The sequence below is a fragment of the Melozone crissalis genome, unplaced genomic scaffold (assembly GCF_028551555.1).
Source record: "Melozone crissalis strain CALT ecotype California unplaced genomic scaffold, PUWL_Pcris_2 ptg000012l_1, whole genome shotgun sequence".
In the NCBI taxonomy this organism is placed as follows: Eukaryota; Metazoa; Chordata; class Aves; order Passeriformes; family Passerellidae; genus Melozone; species Melozone crissalis.
In genome coordinates, this window is record NW_026535790.1 from 3906037 (window position 1) to 3926843 (window position 20807).

The 20807-nt window shown below is 41.0% G+C and overlaps 1 protein-coding gene across 13 annotated transcripts in view; it reads left to right on the plus strand.

Moving 5' to 3' along the window:
* RBFOX1 (RNA binding fox-1 homolog 1) overlaps window positions 1-20807 on the plus strand; it is a 1176073-nt gene that overhangs the window by 486328 nt on the left and 668938 nt on the right. The gene's annotated exons all lie outside the window — the stretch shown is intronic.

Genomic DNA, 20807 nt, shown 5'->3' on the forward strand with positions numbered 1-20807 from the left:
AAATCAAGCATTAAATACAGTGGTGAACAGATGAAATAACTGTCTTGAGAATTAATGGAAAGTCAGGTAGGACAGGGATCAGAATATTCAAATTATTCCAAATGCTTTCTGTTTATAGTTGGATTTAGGACATAATACAATTTAAATAATCTGCAAATTCTTTATCTGTGTTTGATGCCAAAGCTATCACAGATCTCTCCTGACCCTCCCCTGGTACGAGTCTGTGATTTTGCTATAGAAACCTTGATAGAAATCAGTATAAATGTGTTACTCTGTGTGCATTTGTGTTAAATACCTGATTTAAATTATATATCCTTCTCTTGTAAGAATTTATTTATTTTTCCTTCTTGTTCTGTACATTTTGCAGACAAACTTATCTTCTTTTTCAAGGTACACAAACATAGATCCCCTTCCTCCACCCCAAACTGAACTAAACCCATCAGTTGTTACAACACCAGTCCATGTAAATAATTTGGGCCTGGATTATGTGAGGGTGGAATGATTATGATGGTGAGAACGTTTCTGCCTCCCTTTTTGTACTTAAAAAGCTTCTTCCAGCTGATTTTTACAGCCTAGATGATCCATTCTTCATCTTCTTTTATTATCACTTAACATTGTTTGCAGATTTTTGTCTCTGTTACTGATAAGGAATTTCTTTCAACTGGGTTGTGTTTGCATCAGCAGAATCTGTGAAATTCATTATATACACAGCTAAAAAGACAATGGAAAATACACACTTATATTGGTTCCAGGAACTATAAATTTATTTGAGCTGTAACATTATTTCAAAGCGATTTCTTGTCCAAGATAAAATTATTTTAAAAACACATCCTTTCCTTCAAATAGTTGAAAATGTATTTTCAGTAATACATTACTATGGCAGCAAAAAAGTAGAATAAATAAAAACCGAACCTGATGAAGAGGAAGGAAGGAGCAGGGTAATTTAGAACTGATTTTTTTTCTGGATCTGATCTTTAGATATTTCCTGGGAAGGAGCTTGCTGTGGGATTGGAAGCTGCAGTGCTTGAGGCAGCTGTGGAATTGATTTCTGTGAAGTGACAATGCCACTGGATTCCAGCCCCTCACTTTGGAGTGAACTGTGTAATTGTGTTTCCTAGAACTTTCCCCTCCATGACGAGGATCACAGACAGTGGTGTCCACTTCTGAATAGTTTACAGATAAAGCTTTTCAGCATGTTTTATTTAAAATAGTGCCCTGCAATGCCTTGCATTCTGCGTGCTGCGGAGCCTGGTGCACGTGTGTTGACTGAATTCAGATTTTCTACTGACTCTGGGACAGAGGTGAATTCTGCTCCCAGCTGTTGCTGCCTCCCCTCACATCTTGTTCTCCCTTTTTGATGGAAAGGCTTCCTTAGCTCATGATTTCCATTCATCCTCTGGATCCTGAGCACATGCCCGAGTAGCACAGTGGTGAAAGCTGAGTTCTTTCACCAGCAGTTGGTTTGGAATTTTGTTAATGCCATCAAACTTGTCAGGCACAAATTATTCACTTCTGTGCTGAATAATGAGCCCAGCTGAGCTCACTGAGTTCCTTTAGAGCTCCCATTAGCAGTGAGATTGTGCTCAGATGAGCTCCATTCAGAGCAGTCCCAGGCACAGGTTATGGTCTCACACGTTAAAATCAAGTGTTAAGATCTCCTCTTAGACTGAGGGATAGGATTTTTTGAGAATCAAATTATTTAACAGGATGGTGCCCTGCTAATTGTTTTTTGGTGTTCTGGGGATGTCTTTGCCTGATTTACTGTAGCATCAGCCAGTTCAGCTTCTCACCTGAGCCTCTCCCAGGGCTTTACCTGAGGAATATCAGAGCTGGATGTGTGGAGAGGACTTGGCCAGAGGGCAGGAGGGATCATTTTGGGAAGGGTTGACCTTTGTGCTGTGTTTTTGCTGCTCCACAGGCACAACATGTGGCGTTCTCTTGGGATCTCTTAGACTTTGGGGCCTTTCCTGCAGTGACAAAAAGGTACCTGGCTCAGAGCTGTGGCACTACCACACAAAATGAATGATACTCTCACACTGAGATGTACAAGGCAAAAAAAAGGTACCTTTATTTTTGGACTTTGATATTTATGGAGTTCTAAAAGTGACCATGGATTGGAGGATGAAATTGCTACTGTCAGGAAAATTAATCCACAAACACCAGAGGTTTATGTCCAAAAAAGGAGACAGAGGAGTCCTTTCTGGCTTTATTTGAATCAAGGGAGAGGCCATGGGGCATTCTCCTGGGATCTCTTAGATTTTTAGAGGCTCAGCCTCCGTTATATCCCAATTTCCAGCCACATTTCTGTCTCTCTTTCCCCGTTTCTGAGGTACTTGAGAGGTTCAGACTTCCCAATACACCTGATGCCAGATTTCCCTCTAATGTATAACCCTCCTTTTAATTTTTAATTCTTATGGAATTTAGGGATTTTTCTTCTCCATTGTTTCTTCCATCTTTCAATGTTTAATTTTGTTTATCAGCAAACCTACAGTTTATTTGTAAAAGCAAATATCTTTTTCCATTTATCAATCAGTGGAACACTTCCCATTGTTTCTTTTATCTCTCAGTGCTGGTTTTATCTACCAGCAGACCCACAGCTTGTTTGGAAATAGAAGTCCACTGCTCTTCTCACTACCTCTCCAACCACACTGGTCAAACCAACAGTCTATCAATTCTCTCTTCTTCTAGAAAGGAATGCCAAGCAATTATTGTTTACATGAAAACTCTATGACAAAAATGTGAACATCAGAAGATTAAGAAGACCTTTAGAAGGACAGGGTCACACAGAGCAGCACTGGGAGTGGCTCCCTGAGCAAGGGGTGAGGGTCTGGGCAGTCTCTGTGGTCAGGATGACCCCAGGATGTGTCAGAGAGTCTCTTTTCCCAGCCCAGGAACCAAAGAAGAAGTCAGGATTCTTCTCTTCTGGTTTTCAAGGTTGTTTGGTTTCTGTTATCTGTAATGTCCTTTCCCTGGCCTGCTGAGATCCATTCAGGTCAGTCCATGGCACACTGACCACCCTTGGGGTGGTGTTGTCTTTTATACTGAAAACTACCTGTACATTATTTACAATAATTTCCCAATACCTCTCACCTATGTTAGACAGTGTGTTCCTACTCTAAACCAATCCAAAAGTGCCAACATCACCCAGAAGATGGAGGCTGGGGAAAAGGAGAAAGAAGGGCAAGGCATGCCCAAATCCCTCCATCTTGGGACCCTGAGCCCCTATTCTAAAAACCCCAAAATTCTGCTTTTCACCCTGTAACAAACCAACTATCATTCTACTTAAACTTTCATGGCTTGTAAATCCTCATATAAGGTTGGTAATTGTTTCCATGGGTTAAAATCAAAGGCACAGGTACCTTGGGCTCTGTGCCAAGGTCTCTGAGCCCCCTGGCAGGGTCTGGAGCCATCCAGGGCAGCCAGAGGGATGTCCTGGGTTCTGACAGCTCCTGGTACATAAGGAGTGAAATATCCTGAGATTCTTCATCCAGGAAGGTAGGGATGGGTTCATTTTGTATAAACCCAAAATATCTAAAAAATGTCTAATAATCTCTCATTTTTTGTTATTTTAGGGTACAAGCAGATGAGTTTAGCTATTAGCAGTGCTGTTTTTTGGGCTGTGGCCACTGGCCCTCAGGTCCTGTGTGTGTCCTGTTGGTCACTGTCCCTGAGGCCATGGGCAGACACAGCCTGGGTGTTGTTTCCATAGACTAAAATCCAAGGCACAGGTGTTTGTGACTCCATGCCAAGGTCTCTGAGCCCCCTGGCAGGGTCTGGAGCCATCCAGGGCACCCAGAGGGATGTCCTGGGTTCTGACATGAGGGAAAGCACATCCTGTGTGCCCCTGTTGAGAGTTTTTTGCAGATTTAGGAGTTCTTGCTAGACAAGGGCCATATTCAGCCGATGCACAATCCAGCCTGCTTGTACTAATGGACAATGGACACATTCACAAACAATGAATGATGGACATATTCAGAAATGGGGTCGGTATACCCTTGAAAGAGATACAAGAAGAAGAGTCATCAGGACTCAGCAAGTTTGGAAAAGTAAGAAAAAGGTGAGCCATGGGTGGGCCAGACAACCAGAGCAAGACGTGAAAAATTAGGTGATCCAATCAGCATTCTAATTTAGACATGTGAACAGCTAGGATTAACCAGTCATGTATTAGCTAGAGAGATGGGGACAGTAGAGATTTATTATAAATATAGTCCTTTTAGGGATAATAAATTTGGCTTCACTGGATCATACTGGTTATGGTGTGATGTCCCTGACCCTCCGCACCCCGCATCCCCCTGGGCAAAGCTGCAGCCAGCACTGAGCCCCCATCCCCAGGGCTGCGTGTGCAGCTGGGGCAGGGCCAGCAGGGCAGGGGTGGCCCTGGTGGCAGCAGGGAGGATGGATGTGCCATCAGGGTGATTTGCCTGACAGCACGTGGCTCCCTCCCCGGCTCAGTGCATGCATCTGTCACCTTCCCAGGGATTGAGGCAATAATTTACACTGGGAGCACTGCTGGGAAGGTGATGGCACAAGGAAGGTGCCATTCAGCACAAAAGCTGACAAAATCTGATTGTTAAGTAGCAGTCAGTGCATTCAGCTTCATCTCTCTCTAAAGAGCGAGGAGGGAGAGAAATACCCTGTATTACACAGAGACATGTTACAGGAGACAAATGCCAAGTGAATTCTCTATAAAACTGCTGTGCTTTAAAGCATTTTGCAGTCAACAGCCTGTCTTTTGTCTGCCCTTCCTTGTGACAGCTGCAGTGTGCCACAGACCTTAAATCAACAAAAAAGCACTGGAATATCCTGCTCTGGCTGCTTGGCAAAGAGCTCCTGTTCAGGTCGGCCTTCTTTAAAGAACCTGGCTCCCCCCCGCACATCTTCTGCCTTTTCTTGACTGTTCTGAGACTTTTACTTTTGTTTGCAAATTTCTTGTCAATTCAGGAAAATGGCACAGTGGTTAAGAAATGAATGTAATTCTGATACAGATGTTTTGTAGCAGAAAAGATTGGCAAAAATAGTAGTGGAAGGAATATGGTGTTTTTGAGGATCCCCAGGTTGAGGTGAGAGATGAGAATCTGACTTCATGCTCTCAGAAGGCTGATTTATTATTTTATGATATTAAAGAATGCTATACTAAAACTATACTAATGAAATAGGATACATTAGGAGGCTTAACAAGAATGATCATGAAAGCTCCTGACTGACTCCTCAGTCTGACACAGCTGATGGTGACTGGCCATTAATTAAAAACAATTCACATGAAACCAATCAAGCATTCACCTGTTGGTAAACAATCTCCAGACCACATTCCCAAGCAATCAGATAATTATTGCTCTCATTCCTCTCTGAGGCTTCTCAGCTTCCCAGGAGAAAATCCTGGGCAAAGAGGATTATTCAGAAAATATAATGGTGACATAAGGAAAGAAGAATTGAAATCCTGATCATCAGGTGGAGAAATAACAATCAGATCTGGTGAGCTGTGATTTGTGTAGTGAAGGCAGCACTTGAAAGCAGAGGGAATGTGGCATAAGAGAGTTTGCTGAAATTCCTTGTGCCTTTAGGTGGAAAGTTGTGTTTAGAAGGTGTGAAACACTTTGAAATGCAGTCAGAGCTTGGGCCCAGAGTTTGTTCTGCTGATGGTGTAAGCAGGCAGGGACTTACAAAGGGATCATGGATGGTTCTCGAGGAGAATGTTGTTTATGTAGAAGCTCTTTCTCCTGTCGCTCTGTGCTGGAGATGAAGGACTGAGCAAAAAGGCTTGGTCAGAAACACAAGCAAAACCTTCAGAACTGAACTCAACTTCTTTTTTTTTTTTTTTGGTCATTCAAACCAATCTAAGAATCATTGAAACCAAGGCTCTCAAATAAGTCCCACTGTAGGATTGGAGGGATTTTCAAGCATGGCAGTTTGCAGTGAGCTAGGACAACTATTAATTACTCCATCAGAATGTGAGAAAGGAATAATTTTTTCTGCCAGTTTACACCATGCAGTTTTCATTAGGCTAAAAACATACCTGGTCAAACGTGGGGGTAGGATTAGGAGCTTGAATACTAAAAGGTTTTCATCCTTTTTAGTTTACTTAGAAACATAAAGGTTGAAATTAAGATTTACTTTATCCTTGTCCACCAGGTTGAAATAATTAACCTGAATGCCTTAAACATAAGGATTTTCTCATTTGGTTCTTAATTTCTTGTAAAGACTCCATTAATGCTTAAATTTCTCCAATCTCTAGTGGGATCTGTTAATAGCCTTACACAGTGTCAGGGAAAATCATTGGTGCAGTGTTTGGAAATGGAGTTAAGTCAAATGGTCCACTCGTTGCTCTTTGTTAAAATAATTGACATGTCCATTTGTTTATGTAAGAAACCTTCATTTATTTGCCTTTCCTAAAAACTTTTCTCCTTTTTTTGTTCCTTTGGAATTGCCTTAAATGATTGGAGTCAGGCAAAATTTTCCCATTATCAAATCTTCTTTTTTTATTTTTTTTATATTTTGGAAACAAAGAGAGAAATTATTTCCTTGACAGCTTTTCCACAAACTGGAGCAGTGTGTGCTTTCTTCCTGCCACATCCTGCCCCCACTCCGAATGGCAGTGTTCATATCTCAGCCTCTTAATGGGAAACTCCTTTTTTGTGTGCTTTCACACCTTTGTGTCATTCAGTGAATTTTTATGCAGGTGAGATGAGAAAAAAGAAAACAACTTTCAATTATCCTGTGTTGCTTTATGTTTAAGTTCCCATTATGTATCTAATTGTGGTCTATTTGCTGCTTCATGTTCTGGTGAATTGGCATTGGGGTCACAAACCACATTAGCTTTTTCATCCTAAGAAATATCAGAAAACATAAGCCTGAAGCCTCAGATGATATTTTTAATCTCAGAAAAAAAAAAAAAGCAGTGATTTTGTTCATGTGTTTTTCAATCAATAGCAAGCAAATCAAATCTCCATGCTGGCTAAAAATGCTCAGCACAATTGCAATAAGGAGCCAATTGCTGAAAAAGTCAAATTACTTTTAAAAACATTATTTAAACAAGCACTTCAGAGATGCATTAATAGTTCTGAAATTACTCAAATCATGTTGTAGATATTTATTACACATATTTTGCATACATTCCAGGTTCCTATTTCTGCTGTGCACCTGTTTTTATGGACATTTTTGCCTTAGGATTATACCCTGGAAGCCCCAGGAAGATGTGCAAGTGAGGAGGGACAAGCTACATCCAGTCCATAGTGTTGAGTTCTGGTGTTAGTACAGTCAAAACAGATAATAATGGTAAAAAAAGCTCAGCTAATCTCAGGGCTCAGAACATTTACTTCTTGTTTTTTGGGGTTCTTTGTCAGCTTGAGCCCCTGGTTTTGTGTTCTGTGCCCTCTGTGGAGTGTTGCATCATACTTGCTTTTGGTTTTTTTTTCAGTTGGTTAAGTTTTGTGTCTCTGTGAGAAAATGCAGTTGTATTGAGCAATTGAGAAGAAAGCTCCAGAGAGATCTTAATGTATGGAATTTGTCACTGTTACTTCAATCTGTGAACAGAAAATAGACTTTGTTTTGAAATTCACTTTTTATCTCTGTCTTCTTCACTACCCAGCAGAATGTTGGTGGTTGTGGGGATGGGGAAAAGGAGGAGGAGCCCTTCTGTGTGCTGGGATTTCCCGGGGCTGTAAGGGATGCAAAAGGCAACAGAAGAGAGGAGAGGGCAGAAATGCTGAATATTCCAGCTGTGCTGCAATGGCATGTCCCTGTTTCATATCAAATACCTCAGCAATCCTCTTGATTTTATTATTTGTAGCACAACTATTTGTATTGCAAACAGGTCTAGAATTAAGCACAGTTTAATTCTCAGTTTGGGCACTAAAGCTCTGAACATGTTTATTTCCTTGGGATGTATTTTCATACTTGCCTGGTTTACTTTTATATGTTATTGTTTATAGTGTAATTTCTGGACTCCAAACCTGCATTATGCTTTTTAAAATTCCTTTTCACAAGTTCAGAAATAAAACTCGGTGAGAAAAAGCTGTGAAATGAGGCAGGCCAAGCTTTACAAATTGCAGAGTAATCCCAGACTGCTGTTTTACTACAATTTCCAAGTTATTTCTGCCCGGAGTAGGAACAAAACTATTTAATATAGGGCTGCTCTCAAGTTTTATTAAACCAGTTGCTTAGTGTGAAATTAATTTGTTCAGGAAGGAATATAAATCAGCTGAGGTGAAAGAAAATTGATTTTTACACCACCTTTCACTTGTTGCACTCTTAGTAGTATGAGCTTCATTAGACCCTTGGAGTGTTTATAGGTGTTATAAAACGTTTAACACTTGATGGATTGAGGTGCTTGAAGGGGTTTCAGGCATTAGGGGATTATATTGAGATTCCATTGCTCTCAGTCTGGAATTTGGCACACTGGGAAGGAAATGTGTGCTCTGTGTTGTCGTTTTAGCCACAAATAGAAACTTTTTGTCTGGCACTACAGGACTGATAGATGCAGTGAGAAACTCCAAGACTTGGAAACAATGCTGCAGCATCAAAGGTAAAATTGGTGTAAATAGTGTCAGAAATATAATGGAAATCACAAACAGAATTTGGAATTGTGCAGGAATTCATAAATGCTCCAAATAGGCATTTTCCTTCTGTGTCCCAGTTGTCAGTCCAAGTTCCCAGAAGTGTGATACTTGAGGTGTTTCTCCCTTGCAGAGAATGCATAATTATATTTCTATTATAGTACACATGCTGACATGGCAGTATTTAGTCATGAACAAGGTAGAAAATACAAAAATGCAGAGAAATCCCATCTTGGGAGATAGGAAACAGCTCACTTTATGTTGTAGGTCTTAAAACTTTAGCATCGTAGTTTATTACTGTGCTTTCAGAACTTTTTGGAAATGCAGCAGGTTTTACATATGATGGCAGTAATTTTCTTTCAGACTATGTAGTAGATGTGTGCTTTCCTAAAGCCAGGTGATGTATGGAATAAATGGAATAATGCCTGTGTTAGGTTTGTGGGCTTTGAGCTTTTGCCTCGTGTGCAGCAGCTGGAATCAGCAGCCTGGACTGAGGCTTTTTGAGTCCAGTCTAAGTCTAGATGACTTGGAAATAGAAATAGTAACTTAAATATTATAGGTGGCAAGCAGCTTGGGGCACTTGGTGGCTGCTCTGGAGGCTGTGGCTGCTCTCCGGCGGTGCATTGCTGAGCTGTTCTGCTGAGGGATGTTAAGTTTGGAAAATACATCCAGAATGTTTCCATGTGCTGCAGATCCTCACTCAGTGCGTTCCTGGAGGTGTGTTTGAGCCAGCTGACTCTGAGTGAATCATTGCTGCTGTGGTGGAGCAGCTCAGGAATGAGTTTTCACTCCCTGCACACCTGGAGCAGCAGCCAGCACTGCACGTGCTCCCTGGTCTCCTGCCAGTGGGGCAGGGACAGATGCCACTCTAATTAATAGTCAAAATTAATATCCTTCATGAATGCAGATGATTGAGGGAGGGCAGTATGAACAAGTTAATTTTCTCTCTGTTTCCAGAGATTGATTTTTGTCATTGTGTCCCCATCCCTGTTTACCTTGAGAGTTGTCTGTGTGAGTGTGGAGAGCAGACAAGCACAGCTCCTGGAGGATATCAGTGTACAGATCTGGGGGCAGAAGAAATGAAGTTTATTTCAGCAATACAAGCTGTGTGCTGATTCTTTATCCTTCTAACTAAAGATGGGTATTTACTTCATGAAGTTTTTTTAAGTCTTCACTATTAGCAAATAAGAAAAACTGAAACCAATCTTTCTTCATATTGTGGATTAATTTCATATTTGTGATAGCTTGATACATCATTTACAGTAACTTGGACAGAGGCTTTCTCTGAAGTCTTATTTGAAAAATCAGGGTATGCTTTTGTTGTTTTCTTATGATTTTATGTGCCTTTAGTCACCTCTGAGGTTTGTTACTGGGGTGCTGCTGTTTTTCTTGTGCTTGAATGAACATCATCTCTGGTTTGCCTTAGCAAGCCAAGGAAAACATGCAAACATGAAGCAGGTTACTTCCCACCATTCAAAAGGTATTTTGGTTCCAAGGAAGTACAAGCAGTGCATTCCTTTTGCAATAAAAATGCTGGCTTGATTTGGAAAAAAGTTTCCTTCTAAGAAACAGCTAATTCCATTGATAGCACATCAACAGCATATGTAACTCGAGTAAAGATGCAAAAATAAATCAAATCAAGTAATTACATAAATTGGAGCATCTTTGAGAAGTAGGACAAGTTAACTGAGTGTGTTATTTATTTAATACCAACTTAATATCACAAGAGCAAACAGTAAGACAGGTAAAGTACATCAAAATATTAATTATATGGATCCATGCTATAACTTATAAGAAATGCTTACTTACTGCTGCTCTTCAAGGGAATTGCTGATAGAAGTTAAAGCATAACATCTTGAATTATTCGCAAGTATCTGAATTATGATGGGTAGATCTAAATGATACCCAGAAGAGCTTTGATATTTAAACAGGACAGACATTTTACCTGTTCTCTCTGACTTGTGGCTCTGAATCATTCCTTCCTGAACAGATTTTCAAGCTGCAAACTATGAAAGTAGGTTTTCAAGTAAAGAAAATCACCTTGTTTTGGTTTTGTAGGCTAGATCCTAATCATGATTTAAAATGTTTAATATTGTTTTTCATTCCAAAAGCATTTCCAAAATGCTTTACAAGGTAATATTTGGGGGAAAAAACCCCCAAAATACTGCCATATTCCTTTAGACAAACTGTTTCCTGACAGCAGTGAGTTTCTGATGCTTTTGAAGTGATTGCCTTCTGTAACAAGATCATAAACCATTTTTAATTTGACTTGGAATAAAATTCCATTGCAGCAAGCAGTTATCTCCCAGTCCTTCCAACAATTTCTCTTTTAACCCCTGCAAAGATGAAGACACCTTTGAGTGCTGCCAGGCAGGATTTGGTTATTGCCCAGAAGATTGGGTGACTCAGGCTGGGATTTGCAGCTTTCGGTAAATGTGGCAGCTTTTTGAATCCAGTCTAACTCTTGATGAGTTGCAAATAGAAATGATAACTTCCATATTATAGGTGGCAAACAGCTTGGGGCACTTGGTGGCTGCTCTGGAGGCTGTGGCTGCTCTCCAGCCCTCATTGCCCAGCTCGGGGTCAGCCCCAGGGACTGAGCTCCTGGATGGAGCAGCCAAAGAGCAGCAGAGCAGCTTCCAGGAGGGTAAATCAGCTTGGAAAAGATTCCTCTCCTCTGAGTTGCTAGTGGGGAGTGCACTGAGCCAGAGGCAGTTTTGGCAGGAAGGATTGCTCACACTCCCATGGGCAGGGCAGCTCTGAGGAACATCCAGGTTTGGTGTTGTTTCAACCACTTCATCCTCAGTTTGAGCTCAGATTACTGCACTTTCATAGCTGCACTCTCTAAAGAGAAATGCCGATCCATTGCTTAGCATTGGAAATGATCTTTTTCTAAGGCTCAGTTAAGAAATCTGTGTAGAAAAATATTTTTATTGGAATAGAGGAGCTATTGCTTTATTTCTGTATTAACTCTGAGGAGTGAATGCTGATTGTGAGTGGAATCCCTGAGAAATGTAGCTTTGGTCAAGAAGAGAGTAAGGATGAACAGCACTTTATGCCATATTAATAATTTTTGTATTATCTGGAGATTCAGCTGCTTATTCCCTCTGCAGATTGAGAGTAGTTCCATTTCCATGGTATAAGCCAGACTCCACTGTGCCTCAATCCTCTGTATCTTGTGTCCTGTGGCATTCACATTCTTGAAAAAATCCCTTCACCCAGGATTTTTCTCCTGGGAAGCTGAGATGCCTCAGAGAAAAGGGAAACAACTCTTATCTCATTTGCTTCTCCTGTGTTGTGCTCATGTGGAATGTGTTTGGAGATTATTTACCCACAGGTGATTGTTCCATTGGATTCTGCTGGGAATTGTTTTCACTCCTTGGCCAATCAGGGCCAGGCTGTGTTGGGACTCTGTAAAGAGTCAGGAATTTTCATTATCTTTTTAGCATTCTGTAAGCATCCTTTCTGTATTCTTTAGTAGAGTTTAGTACAGTATTCTTTAATATAATATGTCACATTTTCTGGAAAAATCCCTTTGCCCAGGATTTTTCTCCTGGGAAGCTGAGAAGCCTCAGATAAAAAGGAAAAATATTATCTCATTTGCTTCTCCTGTGTTTTGCTGCTTTGGAATGTGGTTTGGAGATTGTTTATGCAACTGGTCATTGTTTCATTAGTTTCATAATTGTTTTAACAATGACCAATCACTGTCCAGCTCTGTCAGGACTCTGGAGAGAGTCAGGAGTTTTCATTATTATATTTTTAGCATTTAGTAAGTATCCCTTCTCTATTCTTTAGTATAGGTTTAGTATAGCATTCTTAATATAATATCATAAAATAATAAATTAGCCTTTTGAGAACATGGAGTCAGAGTCATCATTCCTTCCTGCCACAGGGCACCCCATAAATACAGAAGTGTCCCACAAAACCTCTGATCCTGGGGGATGTGGGCACAGGGATGGAGCCAGAATTCCTGTCTGCATCCCCATGGGCAGGTCCAGCAGGCAGGAGGAGCTTGGTGCAGGGCTGGATTTCAGGGTTTATCCCTTGGTTTCTGATGCAGCAAATCCAGCTTGGCTCCTTGTTGTAATGCTGACTGTCCTGGTGCTCATGAAATGTAAATGGAATTAAGGTATGGGACTGAATGTGCAGATTTGGGATTGTTTTGGAAGGTAATTCTGCAGGAAAATTTGCAGGGAGATTGATGAAGTGTTATCCATGAGGGTGCAATATGAGGAATCCCTGCACAGAGTGAGACTTGTCATGTTCAAAGTAGCGTGGGGAGTAGGGAAAGAAATGGAATAATTTAAATATGAAAGGCAGTGAAATGCAATGAATCACGGTATGACTAACAAGGTGATTTAGTGAGATGGAGTTAAGCTGGATGCAATGTGGTTTTAAAAGAAAAAGGTGGATTTAGTAATAGAATTGTCGACATTTGAAGCAAAATACAAAACAAGAAAAGTGTCTAAGGGGAGCTAATGTTTAGTAGCAGTATTTTCAGTGTAAAAACCATCAGGAATTTAATTATAATTTTGTTCATTTTACGCCATTTCCTACATCTATAACATTTACATAACAAACAAACAACAGCAAAAAAACACCCCAGGAGCAAGTTGCCAAGTTGTTGTAACATAAAATAAACACTAAATAGAAAACTTTAAAGAAAAAGAAAAATGGGCTATGACTTAACAGCGCCACTGTAAAATCAACAATTAATATATTACTCTACAAAGCACAGTACTAAGCAGTGTTGGATAAAATATGAACTAAAACATGACTGAGGGGTAGAATGAATTTTAAACAGCACCTAGAAATTTGTTCATTGGTGACCCAGCATGGGACTAGTGAGACCAGTGGTTAGGTACCATGTTCTGGTAACATATATCTAGGTTTTCAATATTTCCAGTGATTTTGGCTTCACAGCTGACATGCTAAATATATGGCATAAATTGTTGGAAGTGTGGGCAAATTCTTAAAGGGTTTAAAGGAGTGTATTTCTGGCTGAAAGGATTTGGCCGTGCAAAAAATGAAACTGCATAGCTTATTTTATGTATTCCTGTGTCTGATGAGCAAGACAAGGACTGGGGACACAGTGTTCTGATATTGAAATAAAATATTTATTTTGATGCTTCTTTACCAATATCTAAATTTAGACTAAAATTGTATTTTCTCCTTCCATTGTTTCCCTCACTAAATAGCAAGTACTGTTGTTTCTTTCATAAGAGGAAAATGCCTGATTCCTTTTAAGATTAAAAAAAAATATTCAAAGTGAGCTCTGCGCTGAGAATTTGTATGCTGAGCCTGTCAGACTGTGAATCTTTATTATTACTGAGCTTTATCCTTGAGTACATAGCTTGCAATCCAGTGTGAATATTAAGTGTCAGGCTCAGATGCTCTGTGAGGGATTTGCAGGGGCTGGCAGGCTCCTGTCCTACCATTCAGCCCCCTCCCAGTGATGAGGATATCGTGAATATATCATACCTGGCTTCATTCCCCAGGTGTCACTTGGCTGGGCTGCAGCTCCTGGTGCTGGGAGGGATGGAGGGGGTACCACTGCCAGCAGCCTGGATTCTGCTGGGGTGCTGGGGAAGGGCATGGAGGAAGGAAAAATTATGTGGAACTGGTCACTCAGAAATGGTCATGTTTACAAATCTGGTTCTTTTCCTGCTGAAAGAACTCTGCTCAAAAAAACTCACTATTGTATTTGCAGGGAATGCCCCAACAAAGGCAGGAATGATGAATCTGACTCCCTGTTCTCAGAAGGCTAATTTATTATTCTATGATACTATATTATATTAAAGTATACTATATTAAAGAATACAGAAAGGATTCTTATAGAAGACTAAAAAGATAATAATGAAAACTCCTGACTCTCTCCAGAGTCCTGACACAGCTTGGCCCTGATTGGTCAAAGAGTGAAAACAACTCCCAGCAGAATCCAATGGAGCAATCACCTGTGGGTGAACAATCTCCAAACACATTCCACATGAGCACAACACAGGAGAAGCAAATGAGATAAGAATTGTTTTCCTTTTCTCTGAGGCGTCCCAGATTCCCAGGAGAAAACTCCTGGGTGAGGGGATTTTTCAGAGAAGGTGAGTGCCACAAACTCACCTTTCTGTTTATCTAGAAATAACCAATCTGACCCTAAGAATTTCCCACAGATGTCTATGGGTTACACAGTTTATACTTTTTAGTCCTTTTTTCTCCCATGGAAAGTCATGTTACTCTTAGGGGAAATCTGCTGCTTGACACAGCTGAGCTTCCTCCTTTTTTCCTTCTGATCAGAGCAGAGCACTTGAACTCCACTGTGGGATCTGCATGGACTGCTCCCTACTTGTGACTTTACGTTTTGTAATCATTGTCAAATTGCACCCAGCTGGGAGCAACAACAATAAATAATTCTTTCAGCCCAAGGTTCTCCTGTGTTGTATAAAACAAACACTAACTTGGCTTTTGAAATCAGTTGTAGTCATTTTATGTAGCAGGAATAAATCTCCAAATATGCCAGGCTTAGATTATTTTATTTTTTGGCTTTTTTTCAGAGTGAAATGATTTTTCTGCATAAAGAGTAAGAACCTTGTAGATAAAACTACAATGTGCCAAGGGTGCAGTAACCTCTACCCTCTGTGCAGCAATGCCCTGAGGTGGGTACCACGGGCTGGAGATGCCTCCAGCATGGTTTGGGATATCTGGGGGAAGGCTGATGACCTTACAAAAATCCATTTTCCTAGAGATTGGTGTTTGTCAGCTGATCCATCCCACCGCCTCTGTCTCCAGCATGTGAATTGATGTTTTTCTTTTCTTTTAAAATAAAATTAATTTATTTTATTTTCATTGGTGATAGAAATATCTTTGGATCAGAACATTTGGTGTGTCTACCCAAAAGAGATTTATTTTTCTTTGCTAAGTCCACAAGAGACAGGCTCCAGTCTGTGGAATGTGATGGACACTCTAACTATTATTTTTCTGTTAGGGCTCAGACATGTAGCCGGCTGTTTCTCTAAGAATATTTATATCATAAATCACAAAGCTGTTGGATAAACTGGTGGACTATGGTTTGCTTTTATTTTTTCTTATTCTAGTCTTTGATTTCAAATGTTATTGACATCTACATTTCTTAAGCAATGCAAAATTTCTGTTAAAACTAATAACAAATAGGTAAGCTTACCATTCTTCTCTCTACATGGGCTATTTCTTTCTGAACTGTATTGCTTATAGAGCTGTGATTTATTTCTTGACCTGTGATAGATGAGAGAACCACTAGTTTAAAAATGCAGAGTGCAAAGCCTGTGTTCTGGAAATGCAATGTTCCTGCTTCCCAGTGTTTGTCAGGGCTGGAATTGGTGGGAGGACCTCTCTAGTGGCAGATGAGGGCAGTTAAGCCTTTTTCAGATTATTTTGTCATTTCTGCACCTCCTTTGAGCCCGTGGTTCCCTGGGATGAGTGGTCTCAGTCTGGCAGGACAGCTCTGTTGCCATGGCTAACAGGGGAGCAGCACTGCTGCTCTTGGTGGGATTTTCTACCTGCTCATGGGGCAGAACAGTCTGTGCTGTGGGAAAGAGGGGAGAAACAACCAAACAAACAAAAAATGTGAGAAGAAAAGCTCTGGAACTCGAAAGAGTTCCATGGAAATAGGAATGGGGAACTCTGTGCCCTTGGCTTTGCTCCTTCCCTGCATTGACAGAGGAGCTGAGGCTCTGCCTCTGAGCTGTCTCTGCAGCCAAAATTCTGAAAGGTTTTCTTGTAAGAGACCCACATTCCTTTCAGCTTCATGATATGTTTGCTGCTGTACTTAATCCTACAGGTTTTGTGCTGAGTAAATATGTAAACATCCACATGGCCTCAGTCACAGGAGTAACCCTTTTTAACTCAGTGGTTTACCTTCTTTTTTAGGTATTTATTTAAACCTTCTGGCAGTTTCAGTCACAGGTAGGGGGATATGCATTGTAAATGATGGTTTTATCTCAGGTAGGATATGGAAATAACCTCAAGCTATCCTTGCTTCTATCCCAGTCTAGTTCTGTGCTGCAGCATGTGCAGCAGCCCTGCTGCCCTTTGGGGTTTGTAGAATATTTTAAAAGTAATATTTTAACAGATGTGACCATTTTTCCTCTGTACCACCATGCAGCTGTGAAGGCAGTGGTGGTCACCATCTCCATAGCACAGACTTTGCAGTTGATGTGTTGAAGTTCTTCTCTGTTACCAGTCTTTAGTTGCACAGAAAATGCGCTGAGGGGCAGAGCCCTACAAAGGGAAGCACCTGGAGAGCTGTGCCAAAGGTTCAGGACAGAGCTGAGACTGAGTCTGTTCTCACCTTTCCAGTGTCTACCCTCAGGTACAGATACAAACAATGCAGAATAGAGCATCAACCAGCAAACAGTGCAAACCACTAACATTTGCATTTTATATTTCCAATCAGTTCTTATGCCAAGAGAAACTATTCAATTTTAAGTGCTATTTGGACAAATCCCTGCTCACATTCACCAAATCTCAGTGTTTATCCTTCTATCACAAAGAGGACTTCCATGATTCCATGATACAAAAATATGCTCTGCGTCCTTTGGATTCCAAATGTGCTGTGTGCCATTTTCATTCTGGGACAAAAAATTTACTTAATTTTGGAAGATCAGAAACTGAGACTTCATAGAAAATTATTTTTGGAAGATTTTGCAGTATTTTTAATTTTATAGAGAATATTTGCTTCTAGCAATCACTGCAACTGATCTTGTTAATATTTTTCATGCTGTTACCCTTTGCAGTACCCCATGTGCATTCCTGCATTTGTAGTTGGTTGTGCTTTTACCCTTCCACACAAAATTCCATTTTTGACATTGTATCAGGTGTTCTTTCTCCTCCTTGAGTTTCTTCTGTGCCCTCTTCACAGGACACAGCCTGTGCTTGGTGCTTTGTCCTTCCAGGTTCTGTGCCCCAGGGCACCTTGATCCCATCCTGCTCCTGTCACACAGAGCATACCCTGGGACCTCTCCAGCACTCCTGGAGGAAAAGCGAATCTATGGGGTCTGAACATGCATCCAGCACATCCCTGGTGGCTGTGGCTGCACTGAGGGCCAGGTCTGAGCCCTGTGGCTCCCAGTGCAGTGTCCCAGGGCTGGGGCAGCTCCCAGGGGCTCTGTGGTGCCCCAGGGGGCACAGCCCAGCTGGGTCTGGAGAGCAGAGCCAGCTCCACTTAATGCCTCAGGTTTGAGCTTTTCTATTTTTCAGATTCTGTGCTGCTTTAGTGTTTGAGGCTCCATATTCAGGGATGGTGAGCTCTGTGCACAGAGCAGGGAGACAAAACAATTCCTGCTCCAGCTGGGCACCAAGGACAAATGATCCAAATCTCCGCCCAAGACCCTAAAAAATATGGGCTGAGGAGAGAAAAACAAGCAGGGTGGGACTTCGTGGGCTAAAGCTGGAACTGGACAATGAACTGCAAGATGCAAATGGAGCAGAACGGATCACAGTGAGAGACCCCATGGCCTGTCACCCATTTTGTGACCATTTTGGTTCATCTTGGGTGCAGCCCTGGCTGGGCTCTTGTGCTGCCCAAGGTGGATCCATGGAGGAGATCCTTTTAATAATCCCTGCTTTATTCTTTAGCTCTGTCCAGCCTCTGTTCTAGCTCAGCCTTCCCAAGACATCCCACTGACAGCCCCAGGGTGCACCTGGGGGCTCCAGGAGCAGCAGCCCCTTGGGATGGAGGGTGACAAGGGGACCTTTGGGGTCTGGAGTCCCCACTGGCCCCCAAAGGCTGGAGAGAAGGGGCAGTGTAGTCAGAGGGCCATGTCTGAAATCAGCCAGGCTGGAGATGGAAACCCCATTGCACAGTTGAAGCCAGGGCCCAGAGCCTGAGAAATAATAATTTTTTCCATTGTGATAGGAAATGCTGTTTGTAAAGTATCCATTGTAATGATTGAATTAAAAAAAAATAGCCATACTAAAGTGTTGCTTAAGAGTCAGGATTAAATTTAATGGTAATAAAGTGCAGCTAGAAATGCTCAGTAAATGGTTTCAGTCCCCTCTTCTAAGGCTAATCAAGGCAGTGAGCTGCTCTGTGTTGAGCATCCTGGCATAAATATCAAATGTGGTTTATCATATTCCAGTTGCATTTAGTTTTTTCTCCTTTTCCCTTTTTTTAACCTGATGTTCTGAGGATTTCCTTTTAGTGCCTACAAATATCTCCTTTTGACAGACAGTGCAAATTAAAAGATATGGCTGGGCAAAGGAAACTGGAACCCAAATATGCCCCCTGGGTTTTCATTTACAGTTAGAAGCTACAGACACAATTACTGCTGACAGAAATGCAGAAGCCAGTGGCAGAGTGCATGTGGCAGTAGAGTCGTGCCAGGCAGTAATTGGGAAGATTATTTTTAATCAGAGCATATCCTACAGCCCAAACATTAGAAATCTCTTGTAAGGCTGACAGGAAATTAAACTGAGACCAAACAAAAAAAGCCTCAAAATATAAGTAATATGGTTAGAAGTCTAATCATGGCAGAACTCAGTGCTTGTTGTATTTGGTTGTTATCTAAAGGGAATGGCTTTTAACTTGCAGCAAGAGATATCATTGTTTAATTGCATTTTTAGAACAGAATTAAAAAATATCAGATTAGATCAATTTAGACACAGGCTTTTGATAAAGGTCTGAAGCAGTAGATGTTAAGTCAGGCTTAGTAATTGTATATATGTATTAGTAGTGATTTTTATTATTGCTTTAGGTAATTTTATTTTCTTTAATATAATCCTTAACGAAACCACTTCTACTGGAAAGTAACAACATGTCTGGGATACTCTTGGAATGCTTGGCTCTGGTGACATTTTTGAAGGCTGGATGGACTGGGGCTCTGTCTCAGTGACCCTGCAGAACAAGCTCAGCTTGTTGGGGCTGCCTGAGCTGCTGCCCTGAGGGAGAAATCCCTGGGGTGTCTCAGTACTGGCACTTTCACCTGGAAACACTTCTTCATTTTTAAGTGAATCTTAATAGATAGTCATCTGTGCCAAACTTCTCCCTGCACACTCAGCTGGGCTTCCTCCAGCTGCCTGTGCAGTTTCCCTTGTCCCTGAACAGAGCAGGTGTGGTGTTTTCTGGGGCAGGAATTGATGAATCTGACTCCATGTTCTTAGAAGGCTAATTTATTATTTTATGATATTAGGTTATATTAAAGACTACTATAATAAAGAATAGAGAAAGGATACAGAGAGAAGGCTAAAAGATAATAACGAGAACTCGTGATTCCTTCCAAATTCTGACACAGCTTGACTGTGATTGGTCATTAAGTCAAAACAATTCACATGAAACCAATCAAACAATGGCCAGTTAGATAAACAATCTCCAAACCACATTCCAAAGCAGCAAAACACAGGAGAAGCAAATGAGATAATATTGTTTTCCTTTTTCTCTGAGGCTTCTCATCTTCCCAGGAGAAGAATCCTGGGCAAGGAGGATTTTTCCAGAAAATGTGACAGTGACAAGCAGGAGCTCTGTGGTCAGGCTCTGCTGCTCTTGGTGTGCCTGCCACATGTAAATGTTGTAATACCAAGTACAAGAAAAACTTGGCTGATTGGAAGTGTATTTCTCAGTCATAGGAGTGCAAAACTTGCCTATTTCATGTTTTGCCACAATTGATGGCAGTTGTGGAAAAGGAAATTTAGCACTGGTAATGTACAGGTGGCGTTTCTCCACAGGATTGCTTGTAGCTGTGCGGGCAGCTCTCAATGGCATTTTATGTCAGTGTGAGGAATAAGGTGTAATGCTCAAATCCAGAGCCAGCCAGGTTATCCTGAGGCCTGCAAATTGGATTTTATCACAATTACAGTAGAGATTTTCCACACAAAACTACTGGCATTTTCCAGCTCCTTCCAGTATTTCCTTCTACTGAAAGTTGCTTCATAAAATCATGTGAATATGTCTGAAATCCTGCTGGTTGTTTAGATATTGCCAGAATAGCTGGGTAAGAAATTAAATGTACTTGGTAAGGCAGATAATTTCAGTGTGTACAAGCCCTGGAAATTGTGCCCTGTTTACTGTTAGGAATTTTACTGACGTGGATAAAAAGCATATTAAATTTACTGACAGATTGATTTGATTATACTCTGACCTAAATGTGTATTGTCTTTGGAGACTCGAAATATGGACAAAAATTCTATTTTCAGGAGTATTTATATCAAAGAGTCCATATTGCCATTTGCACATGGAAATGAAAAATGCATGTAGGGAGAATCTGTTAGGTAAAACATGGCTGAGCTTACTGT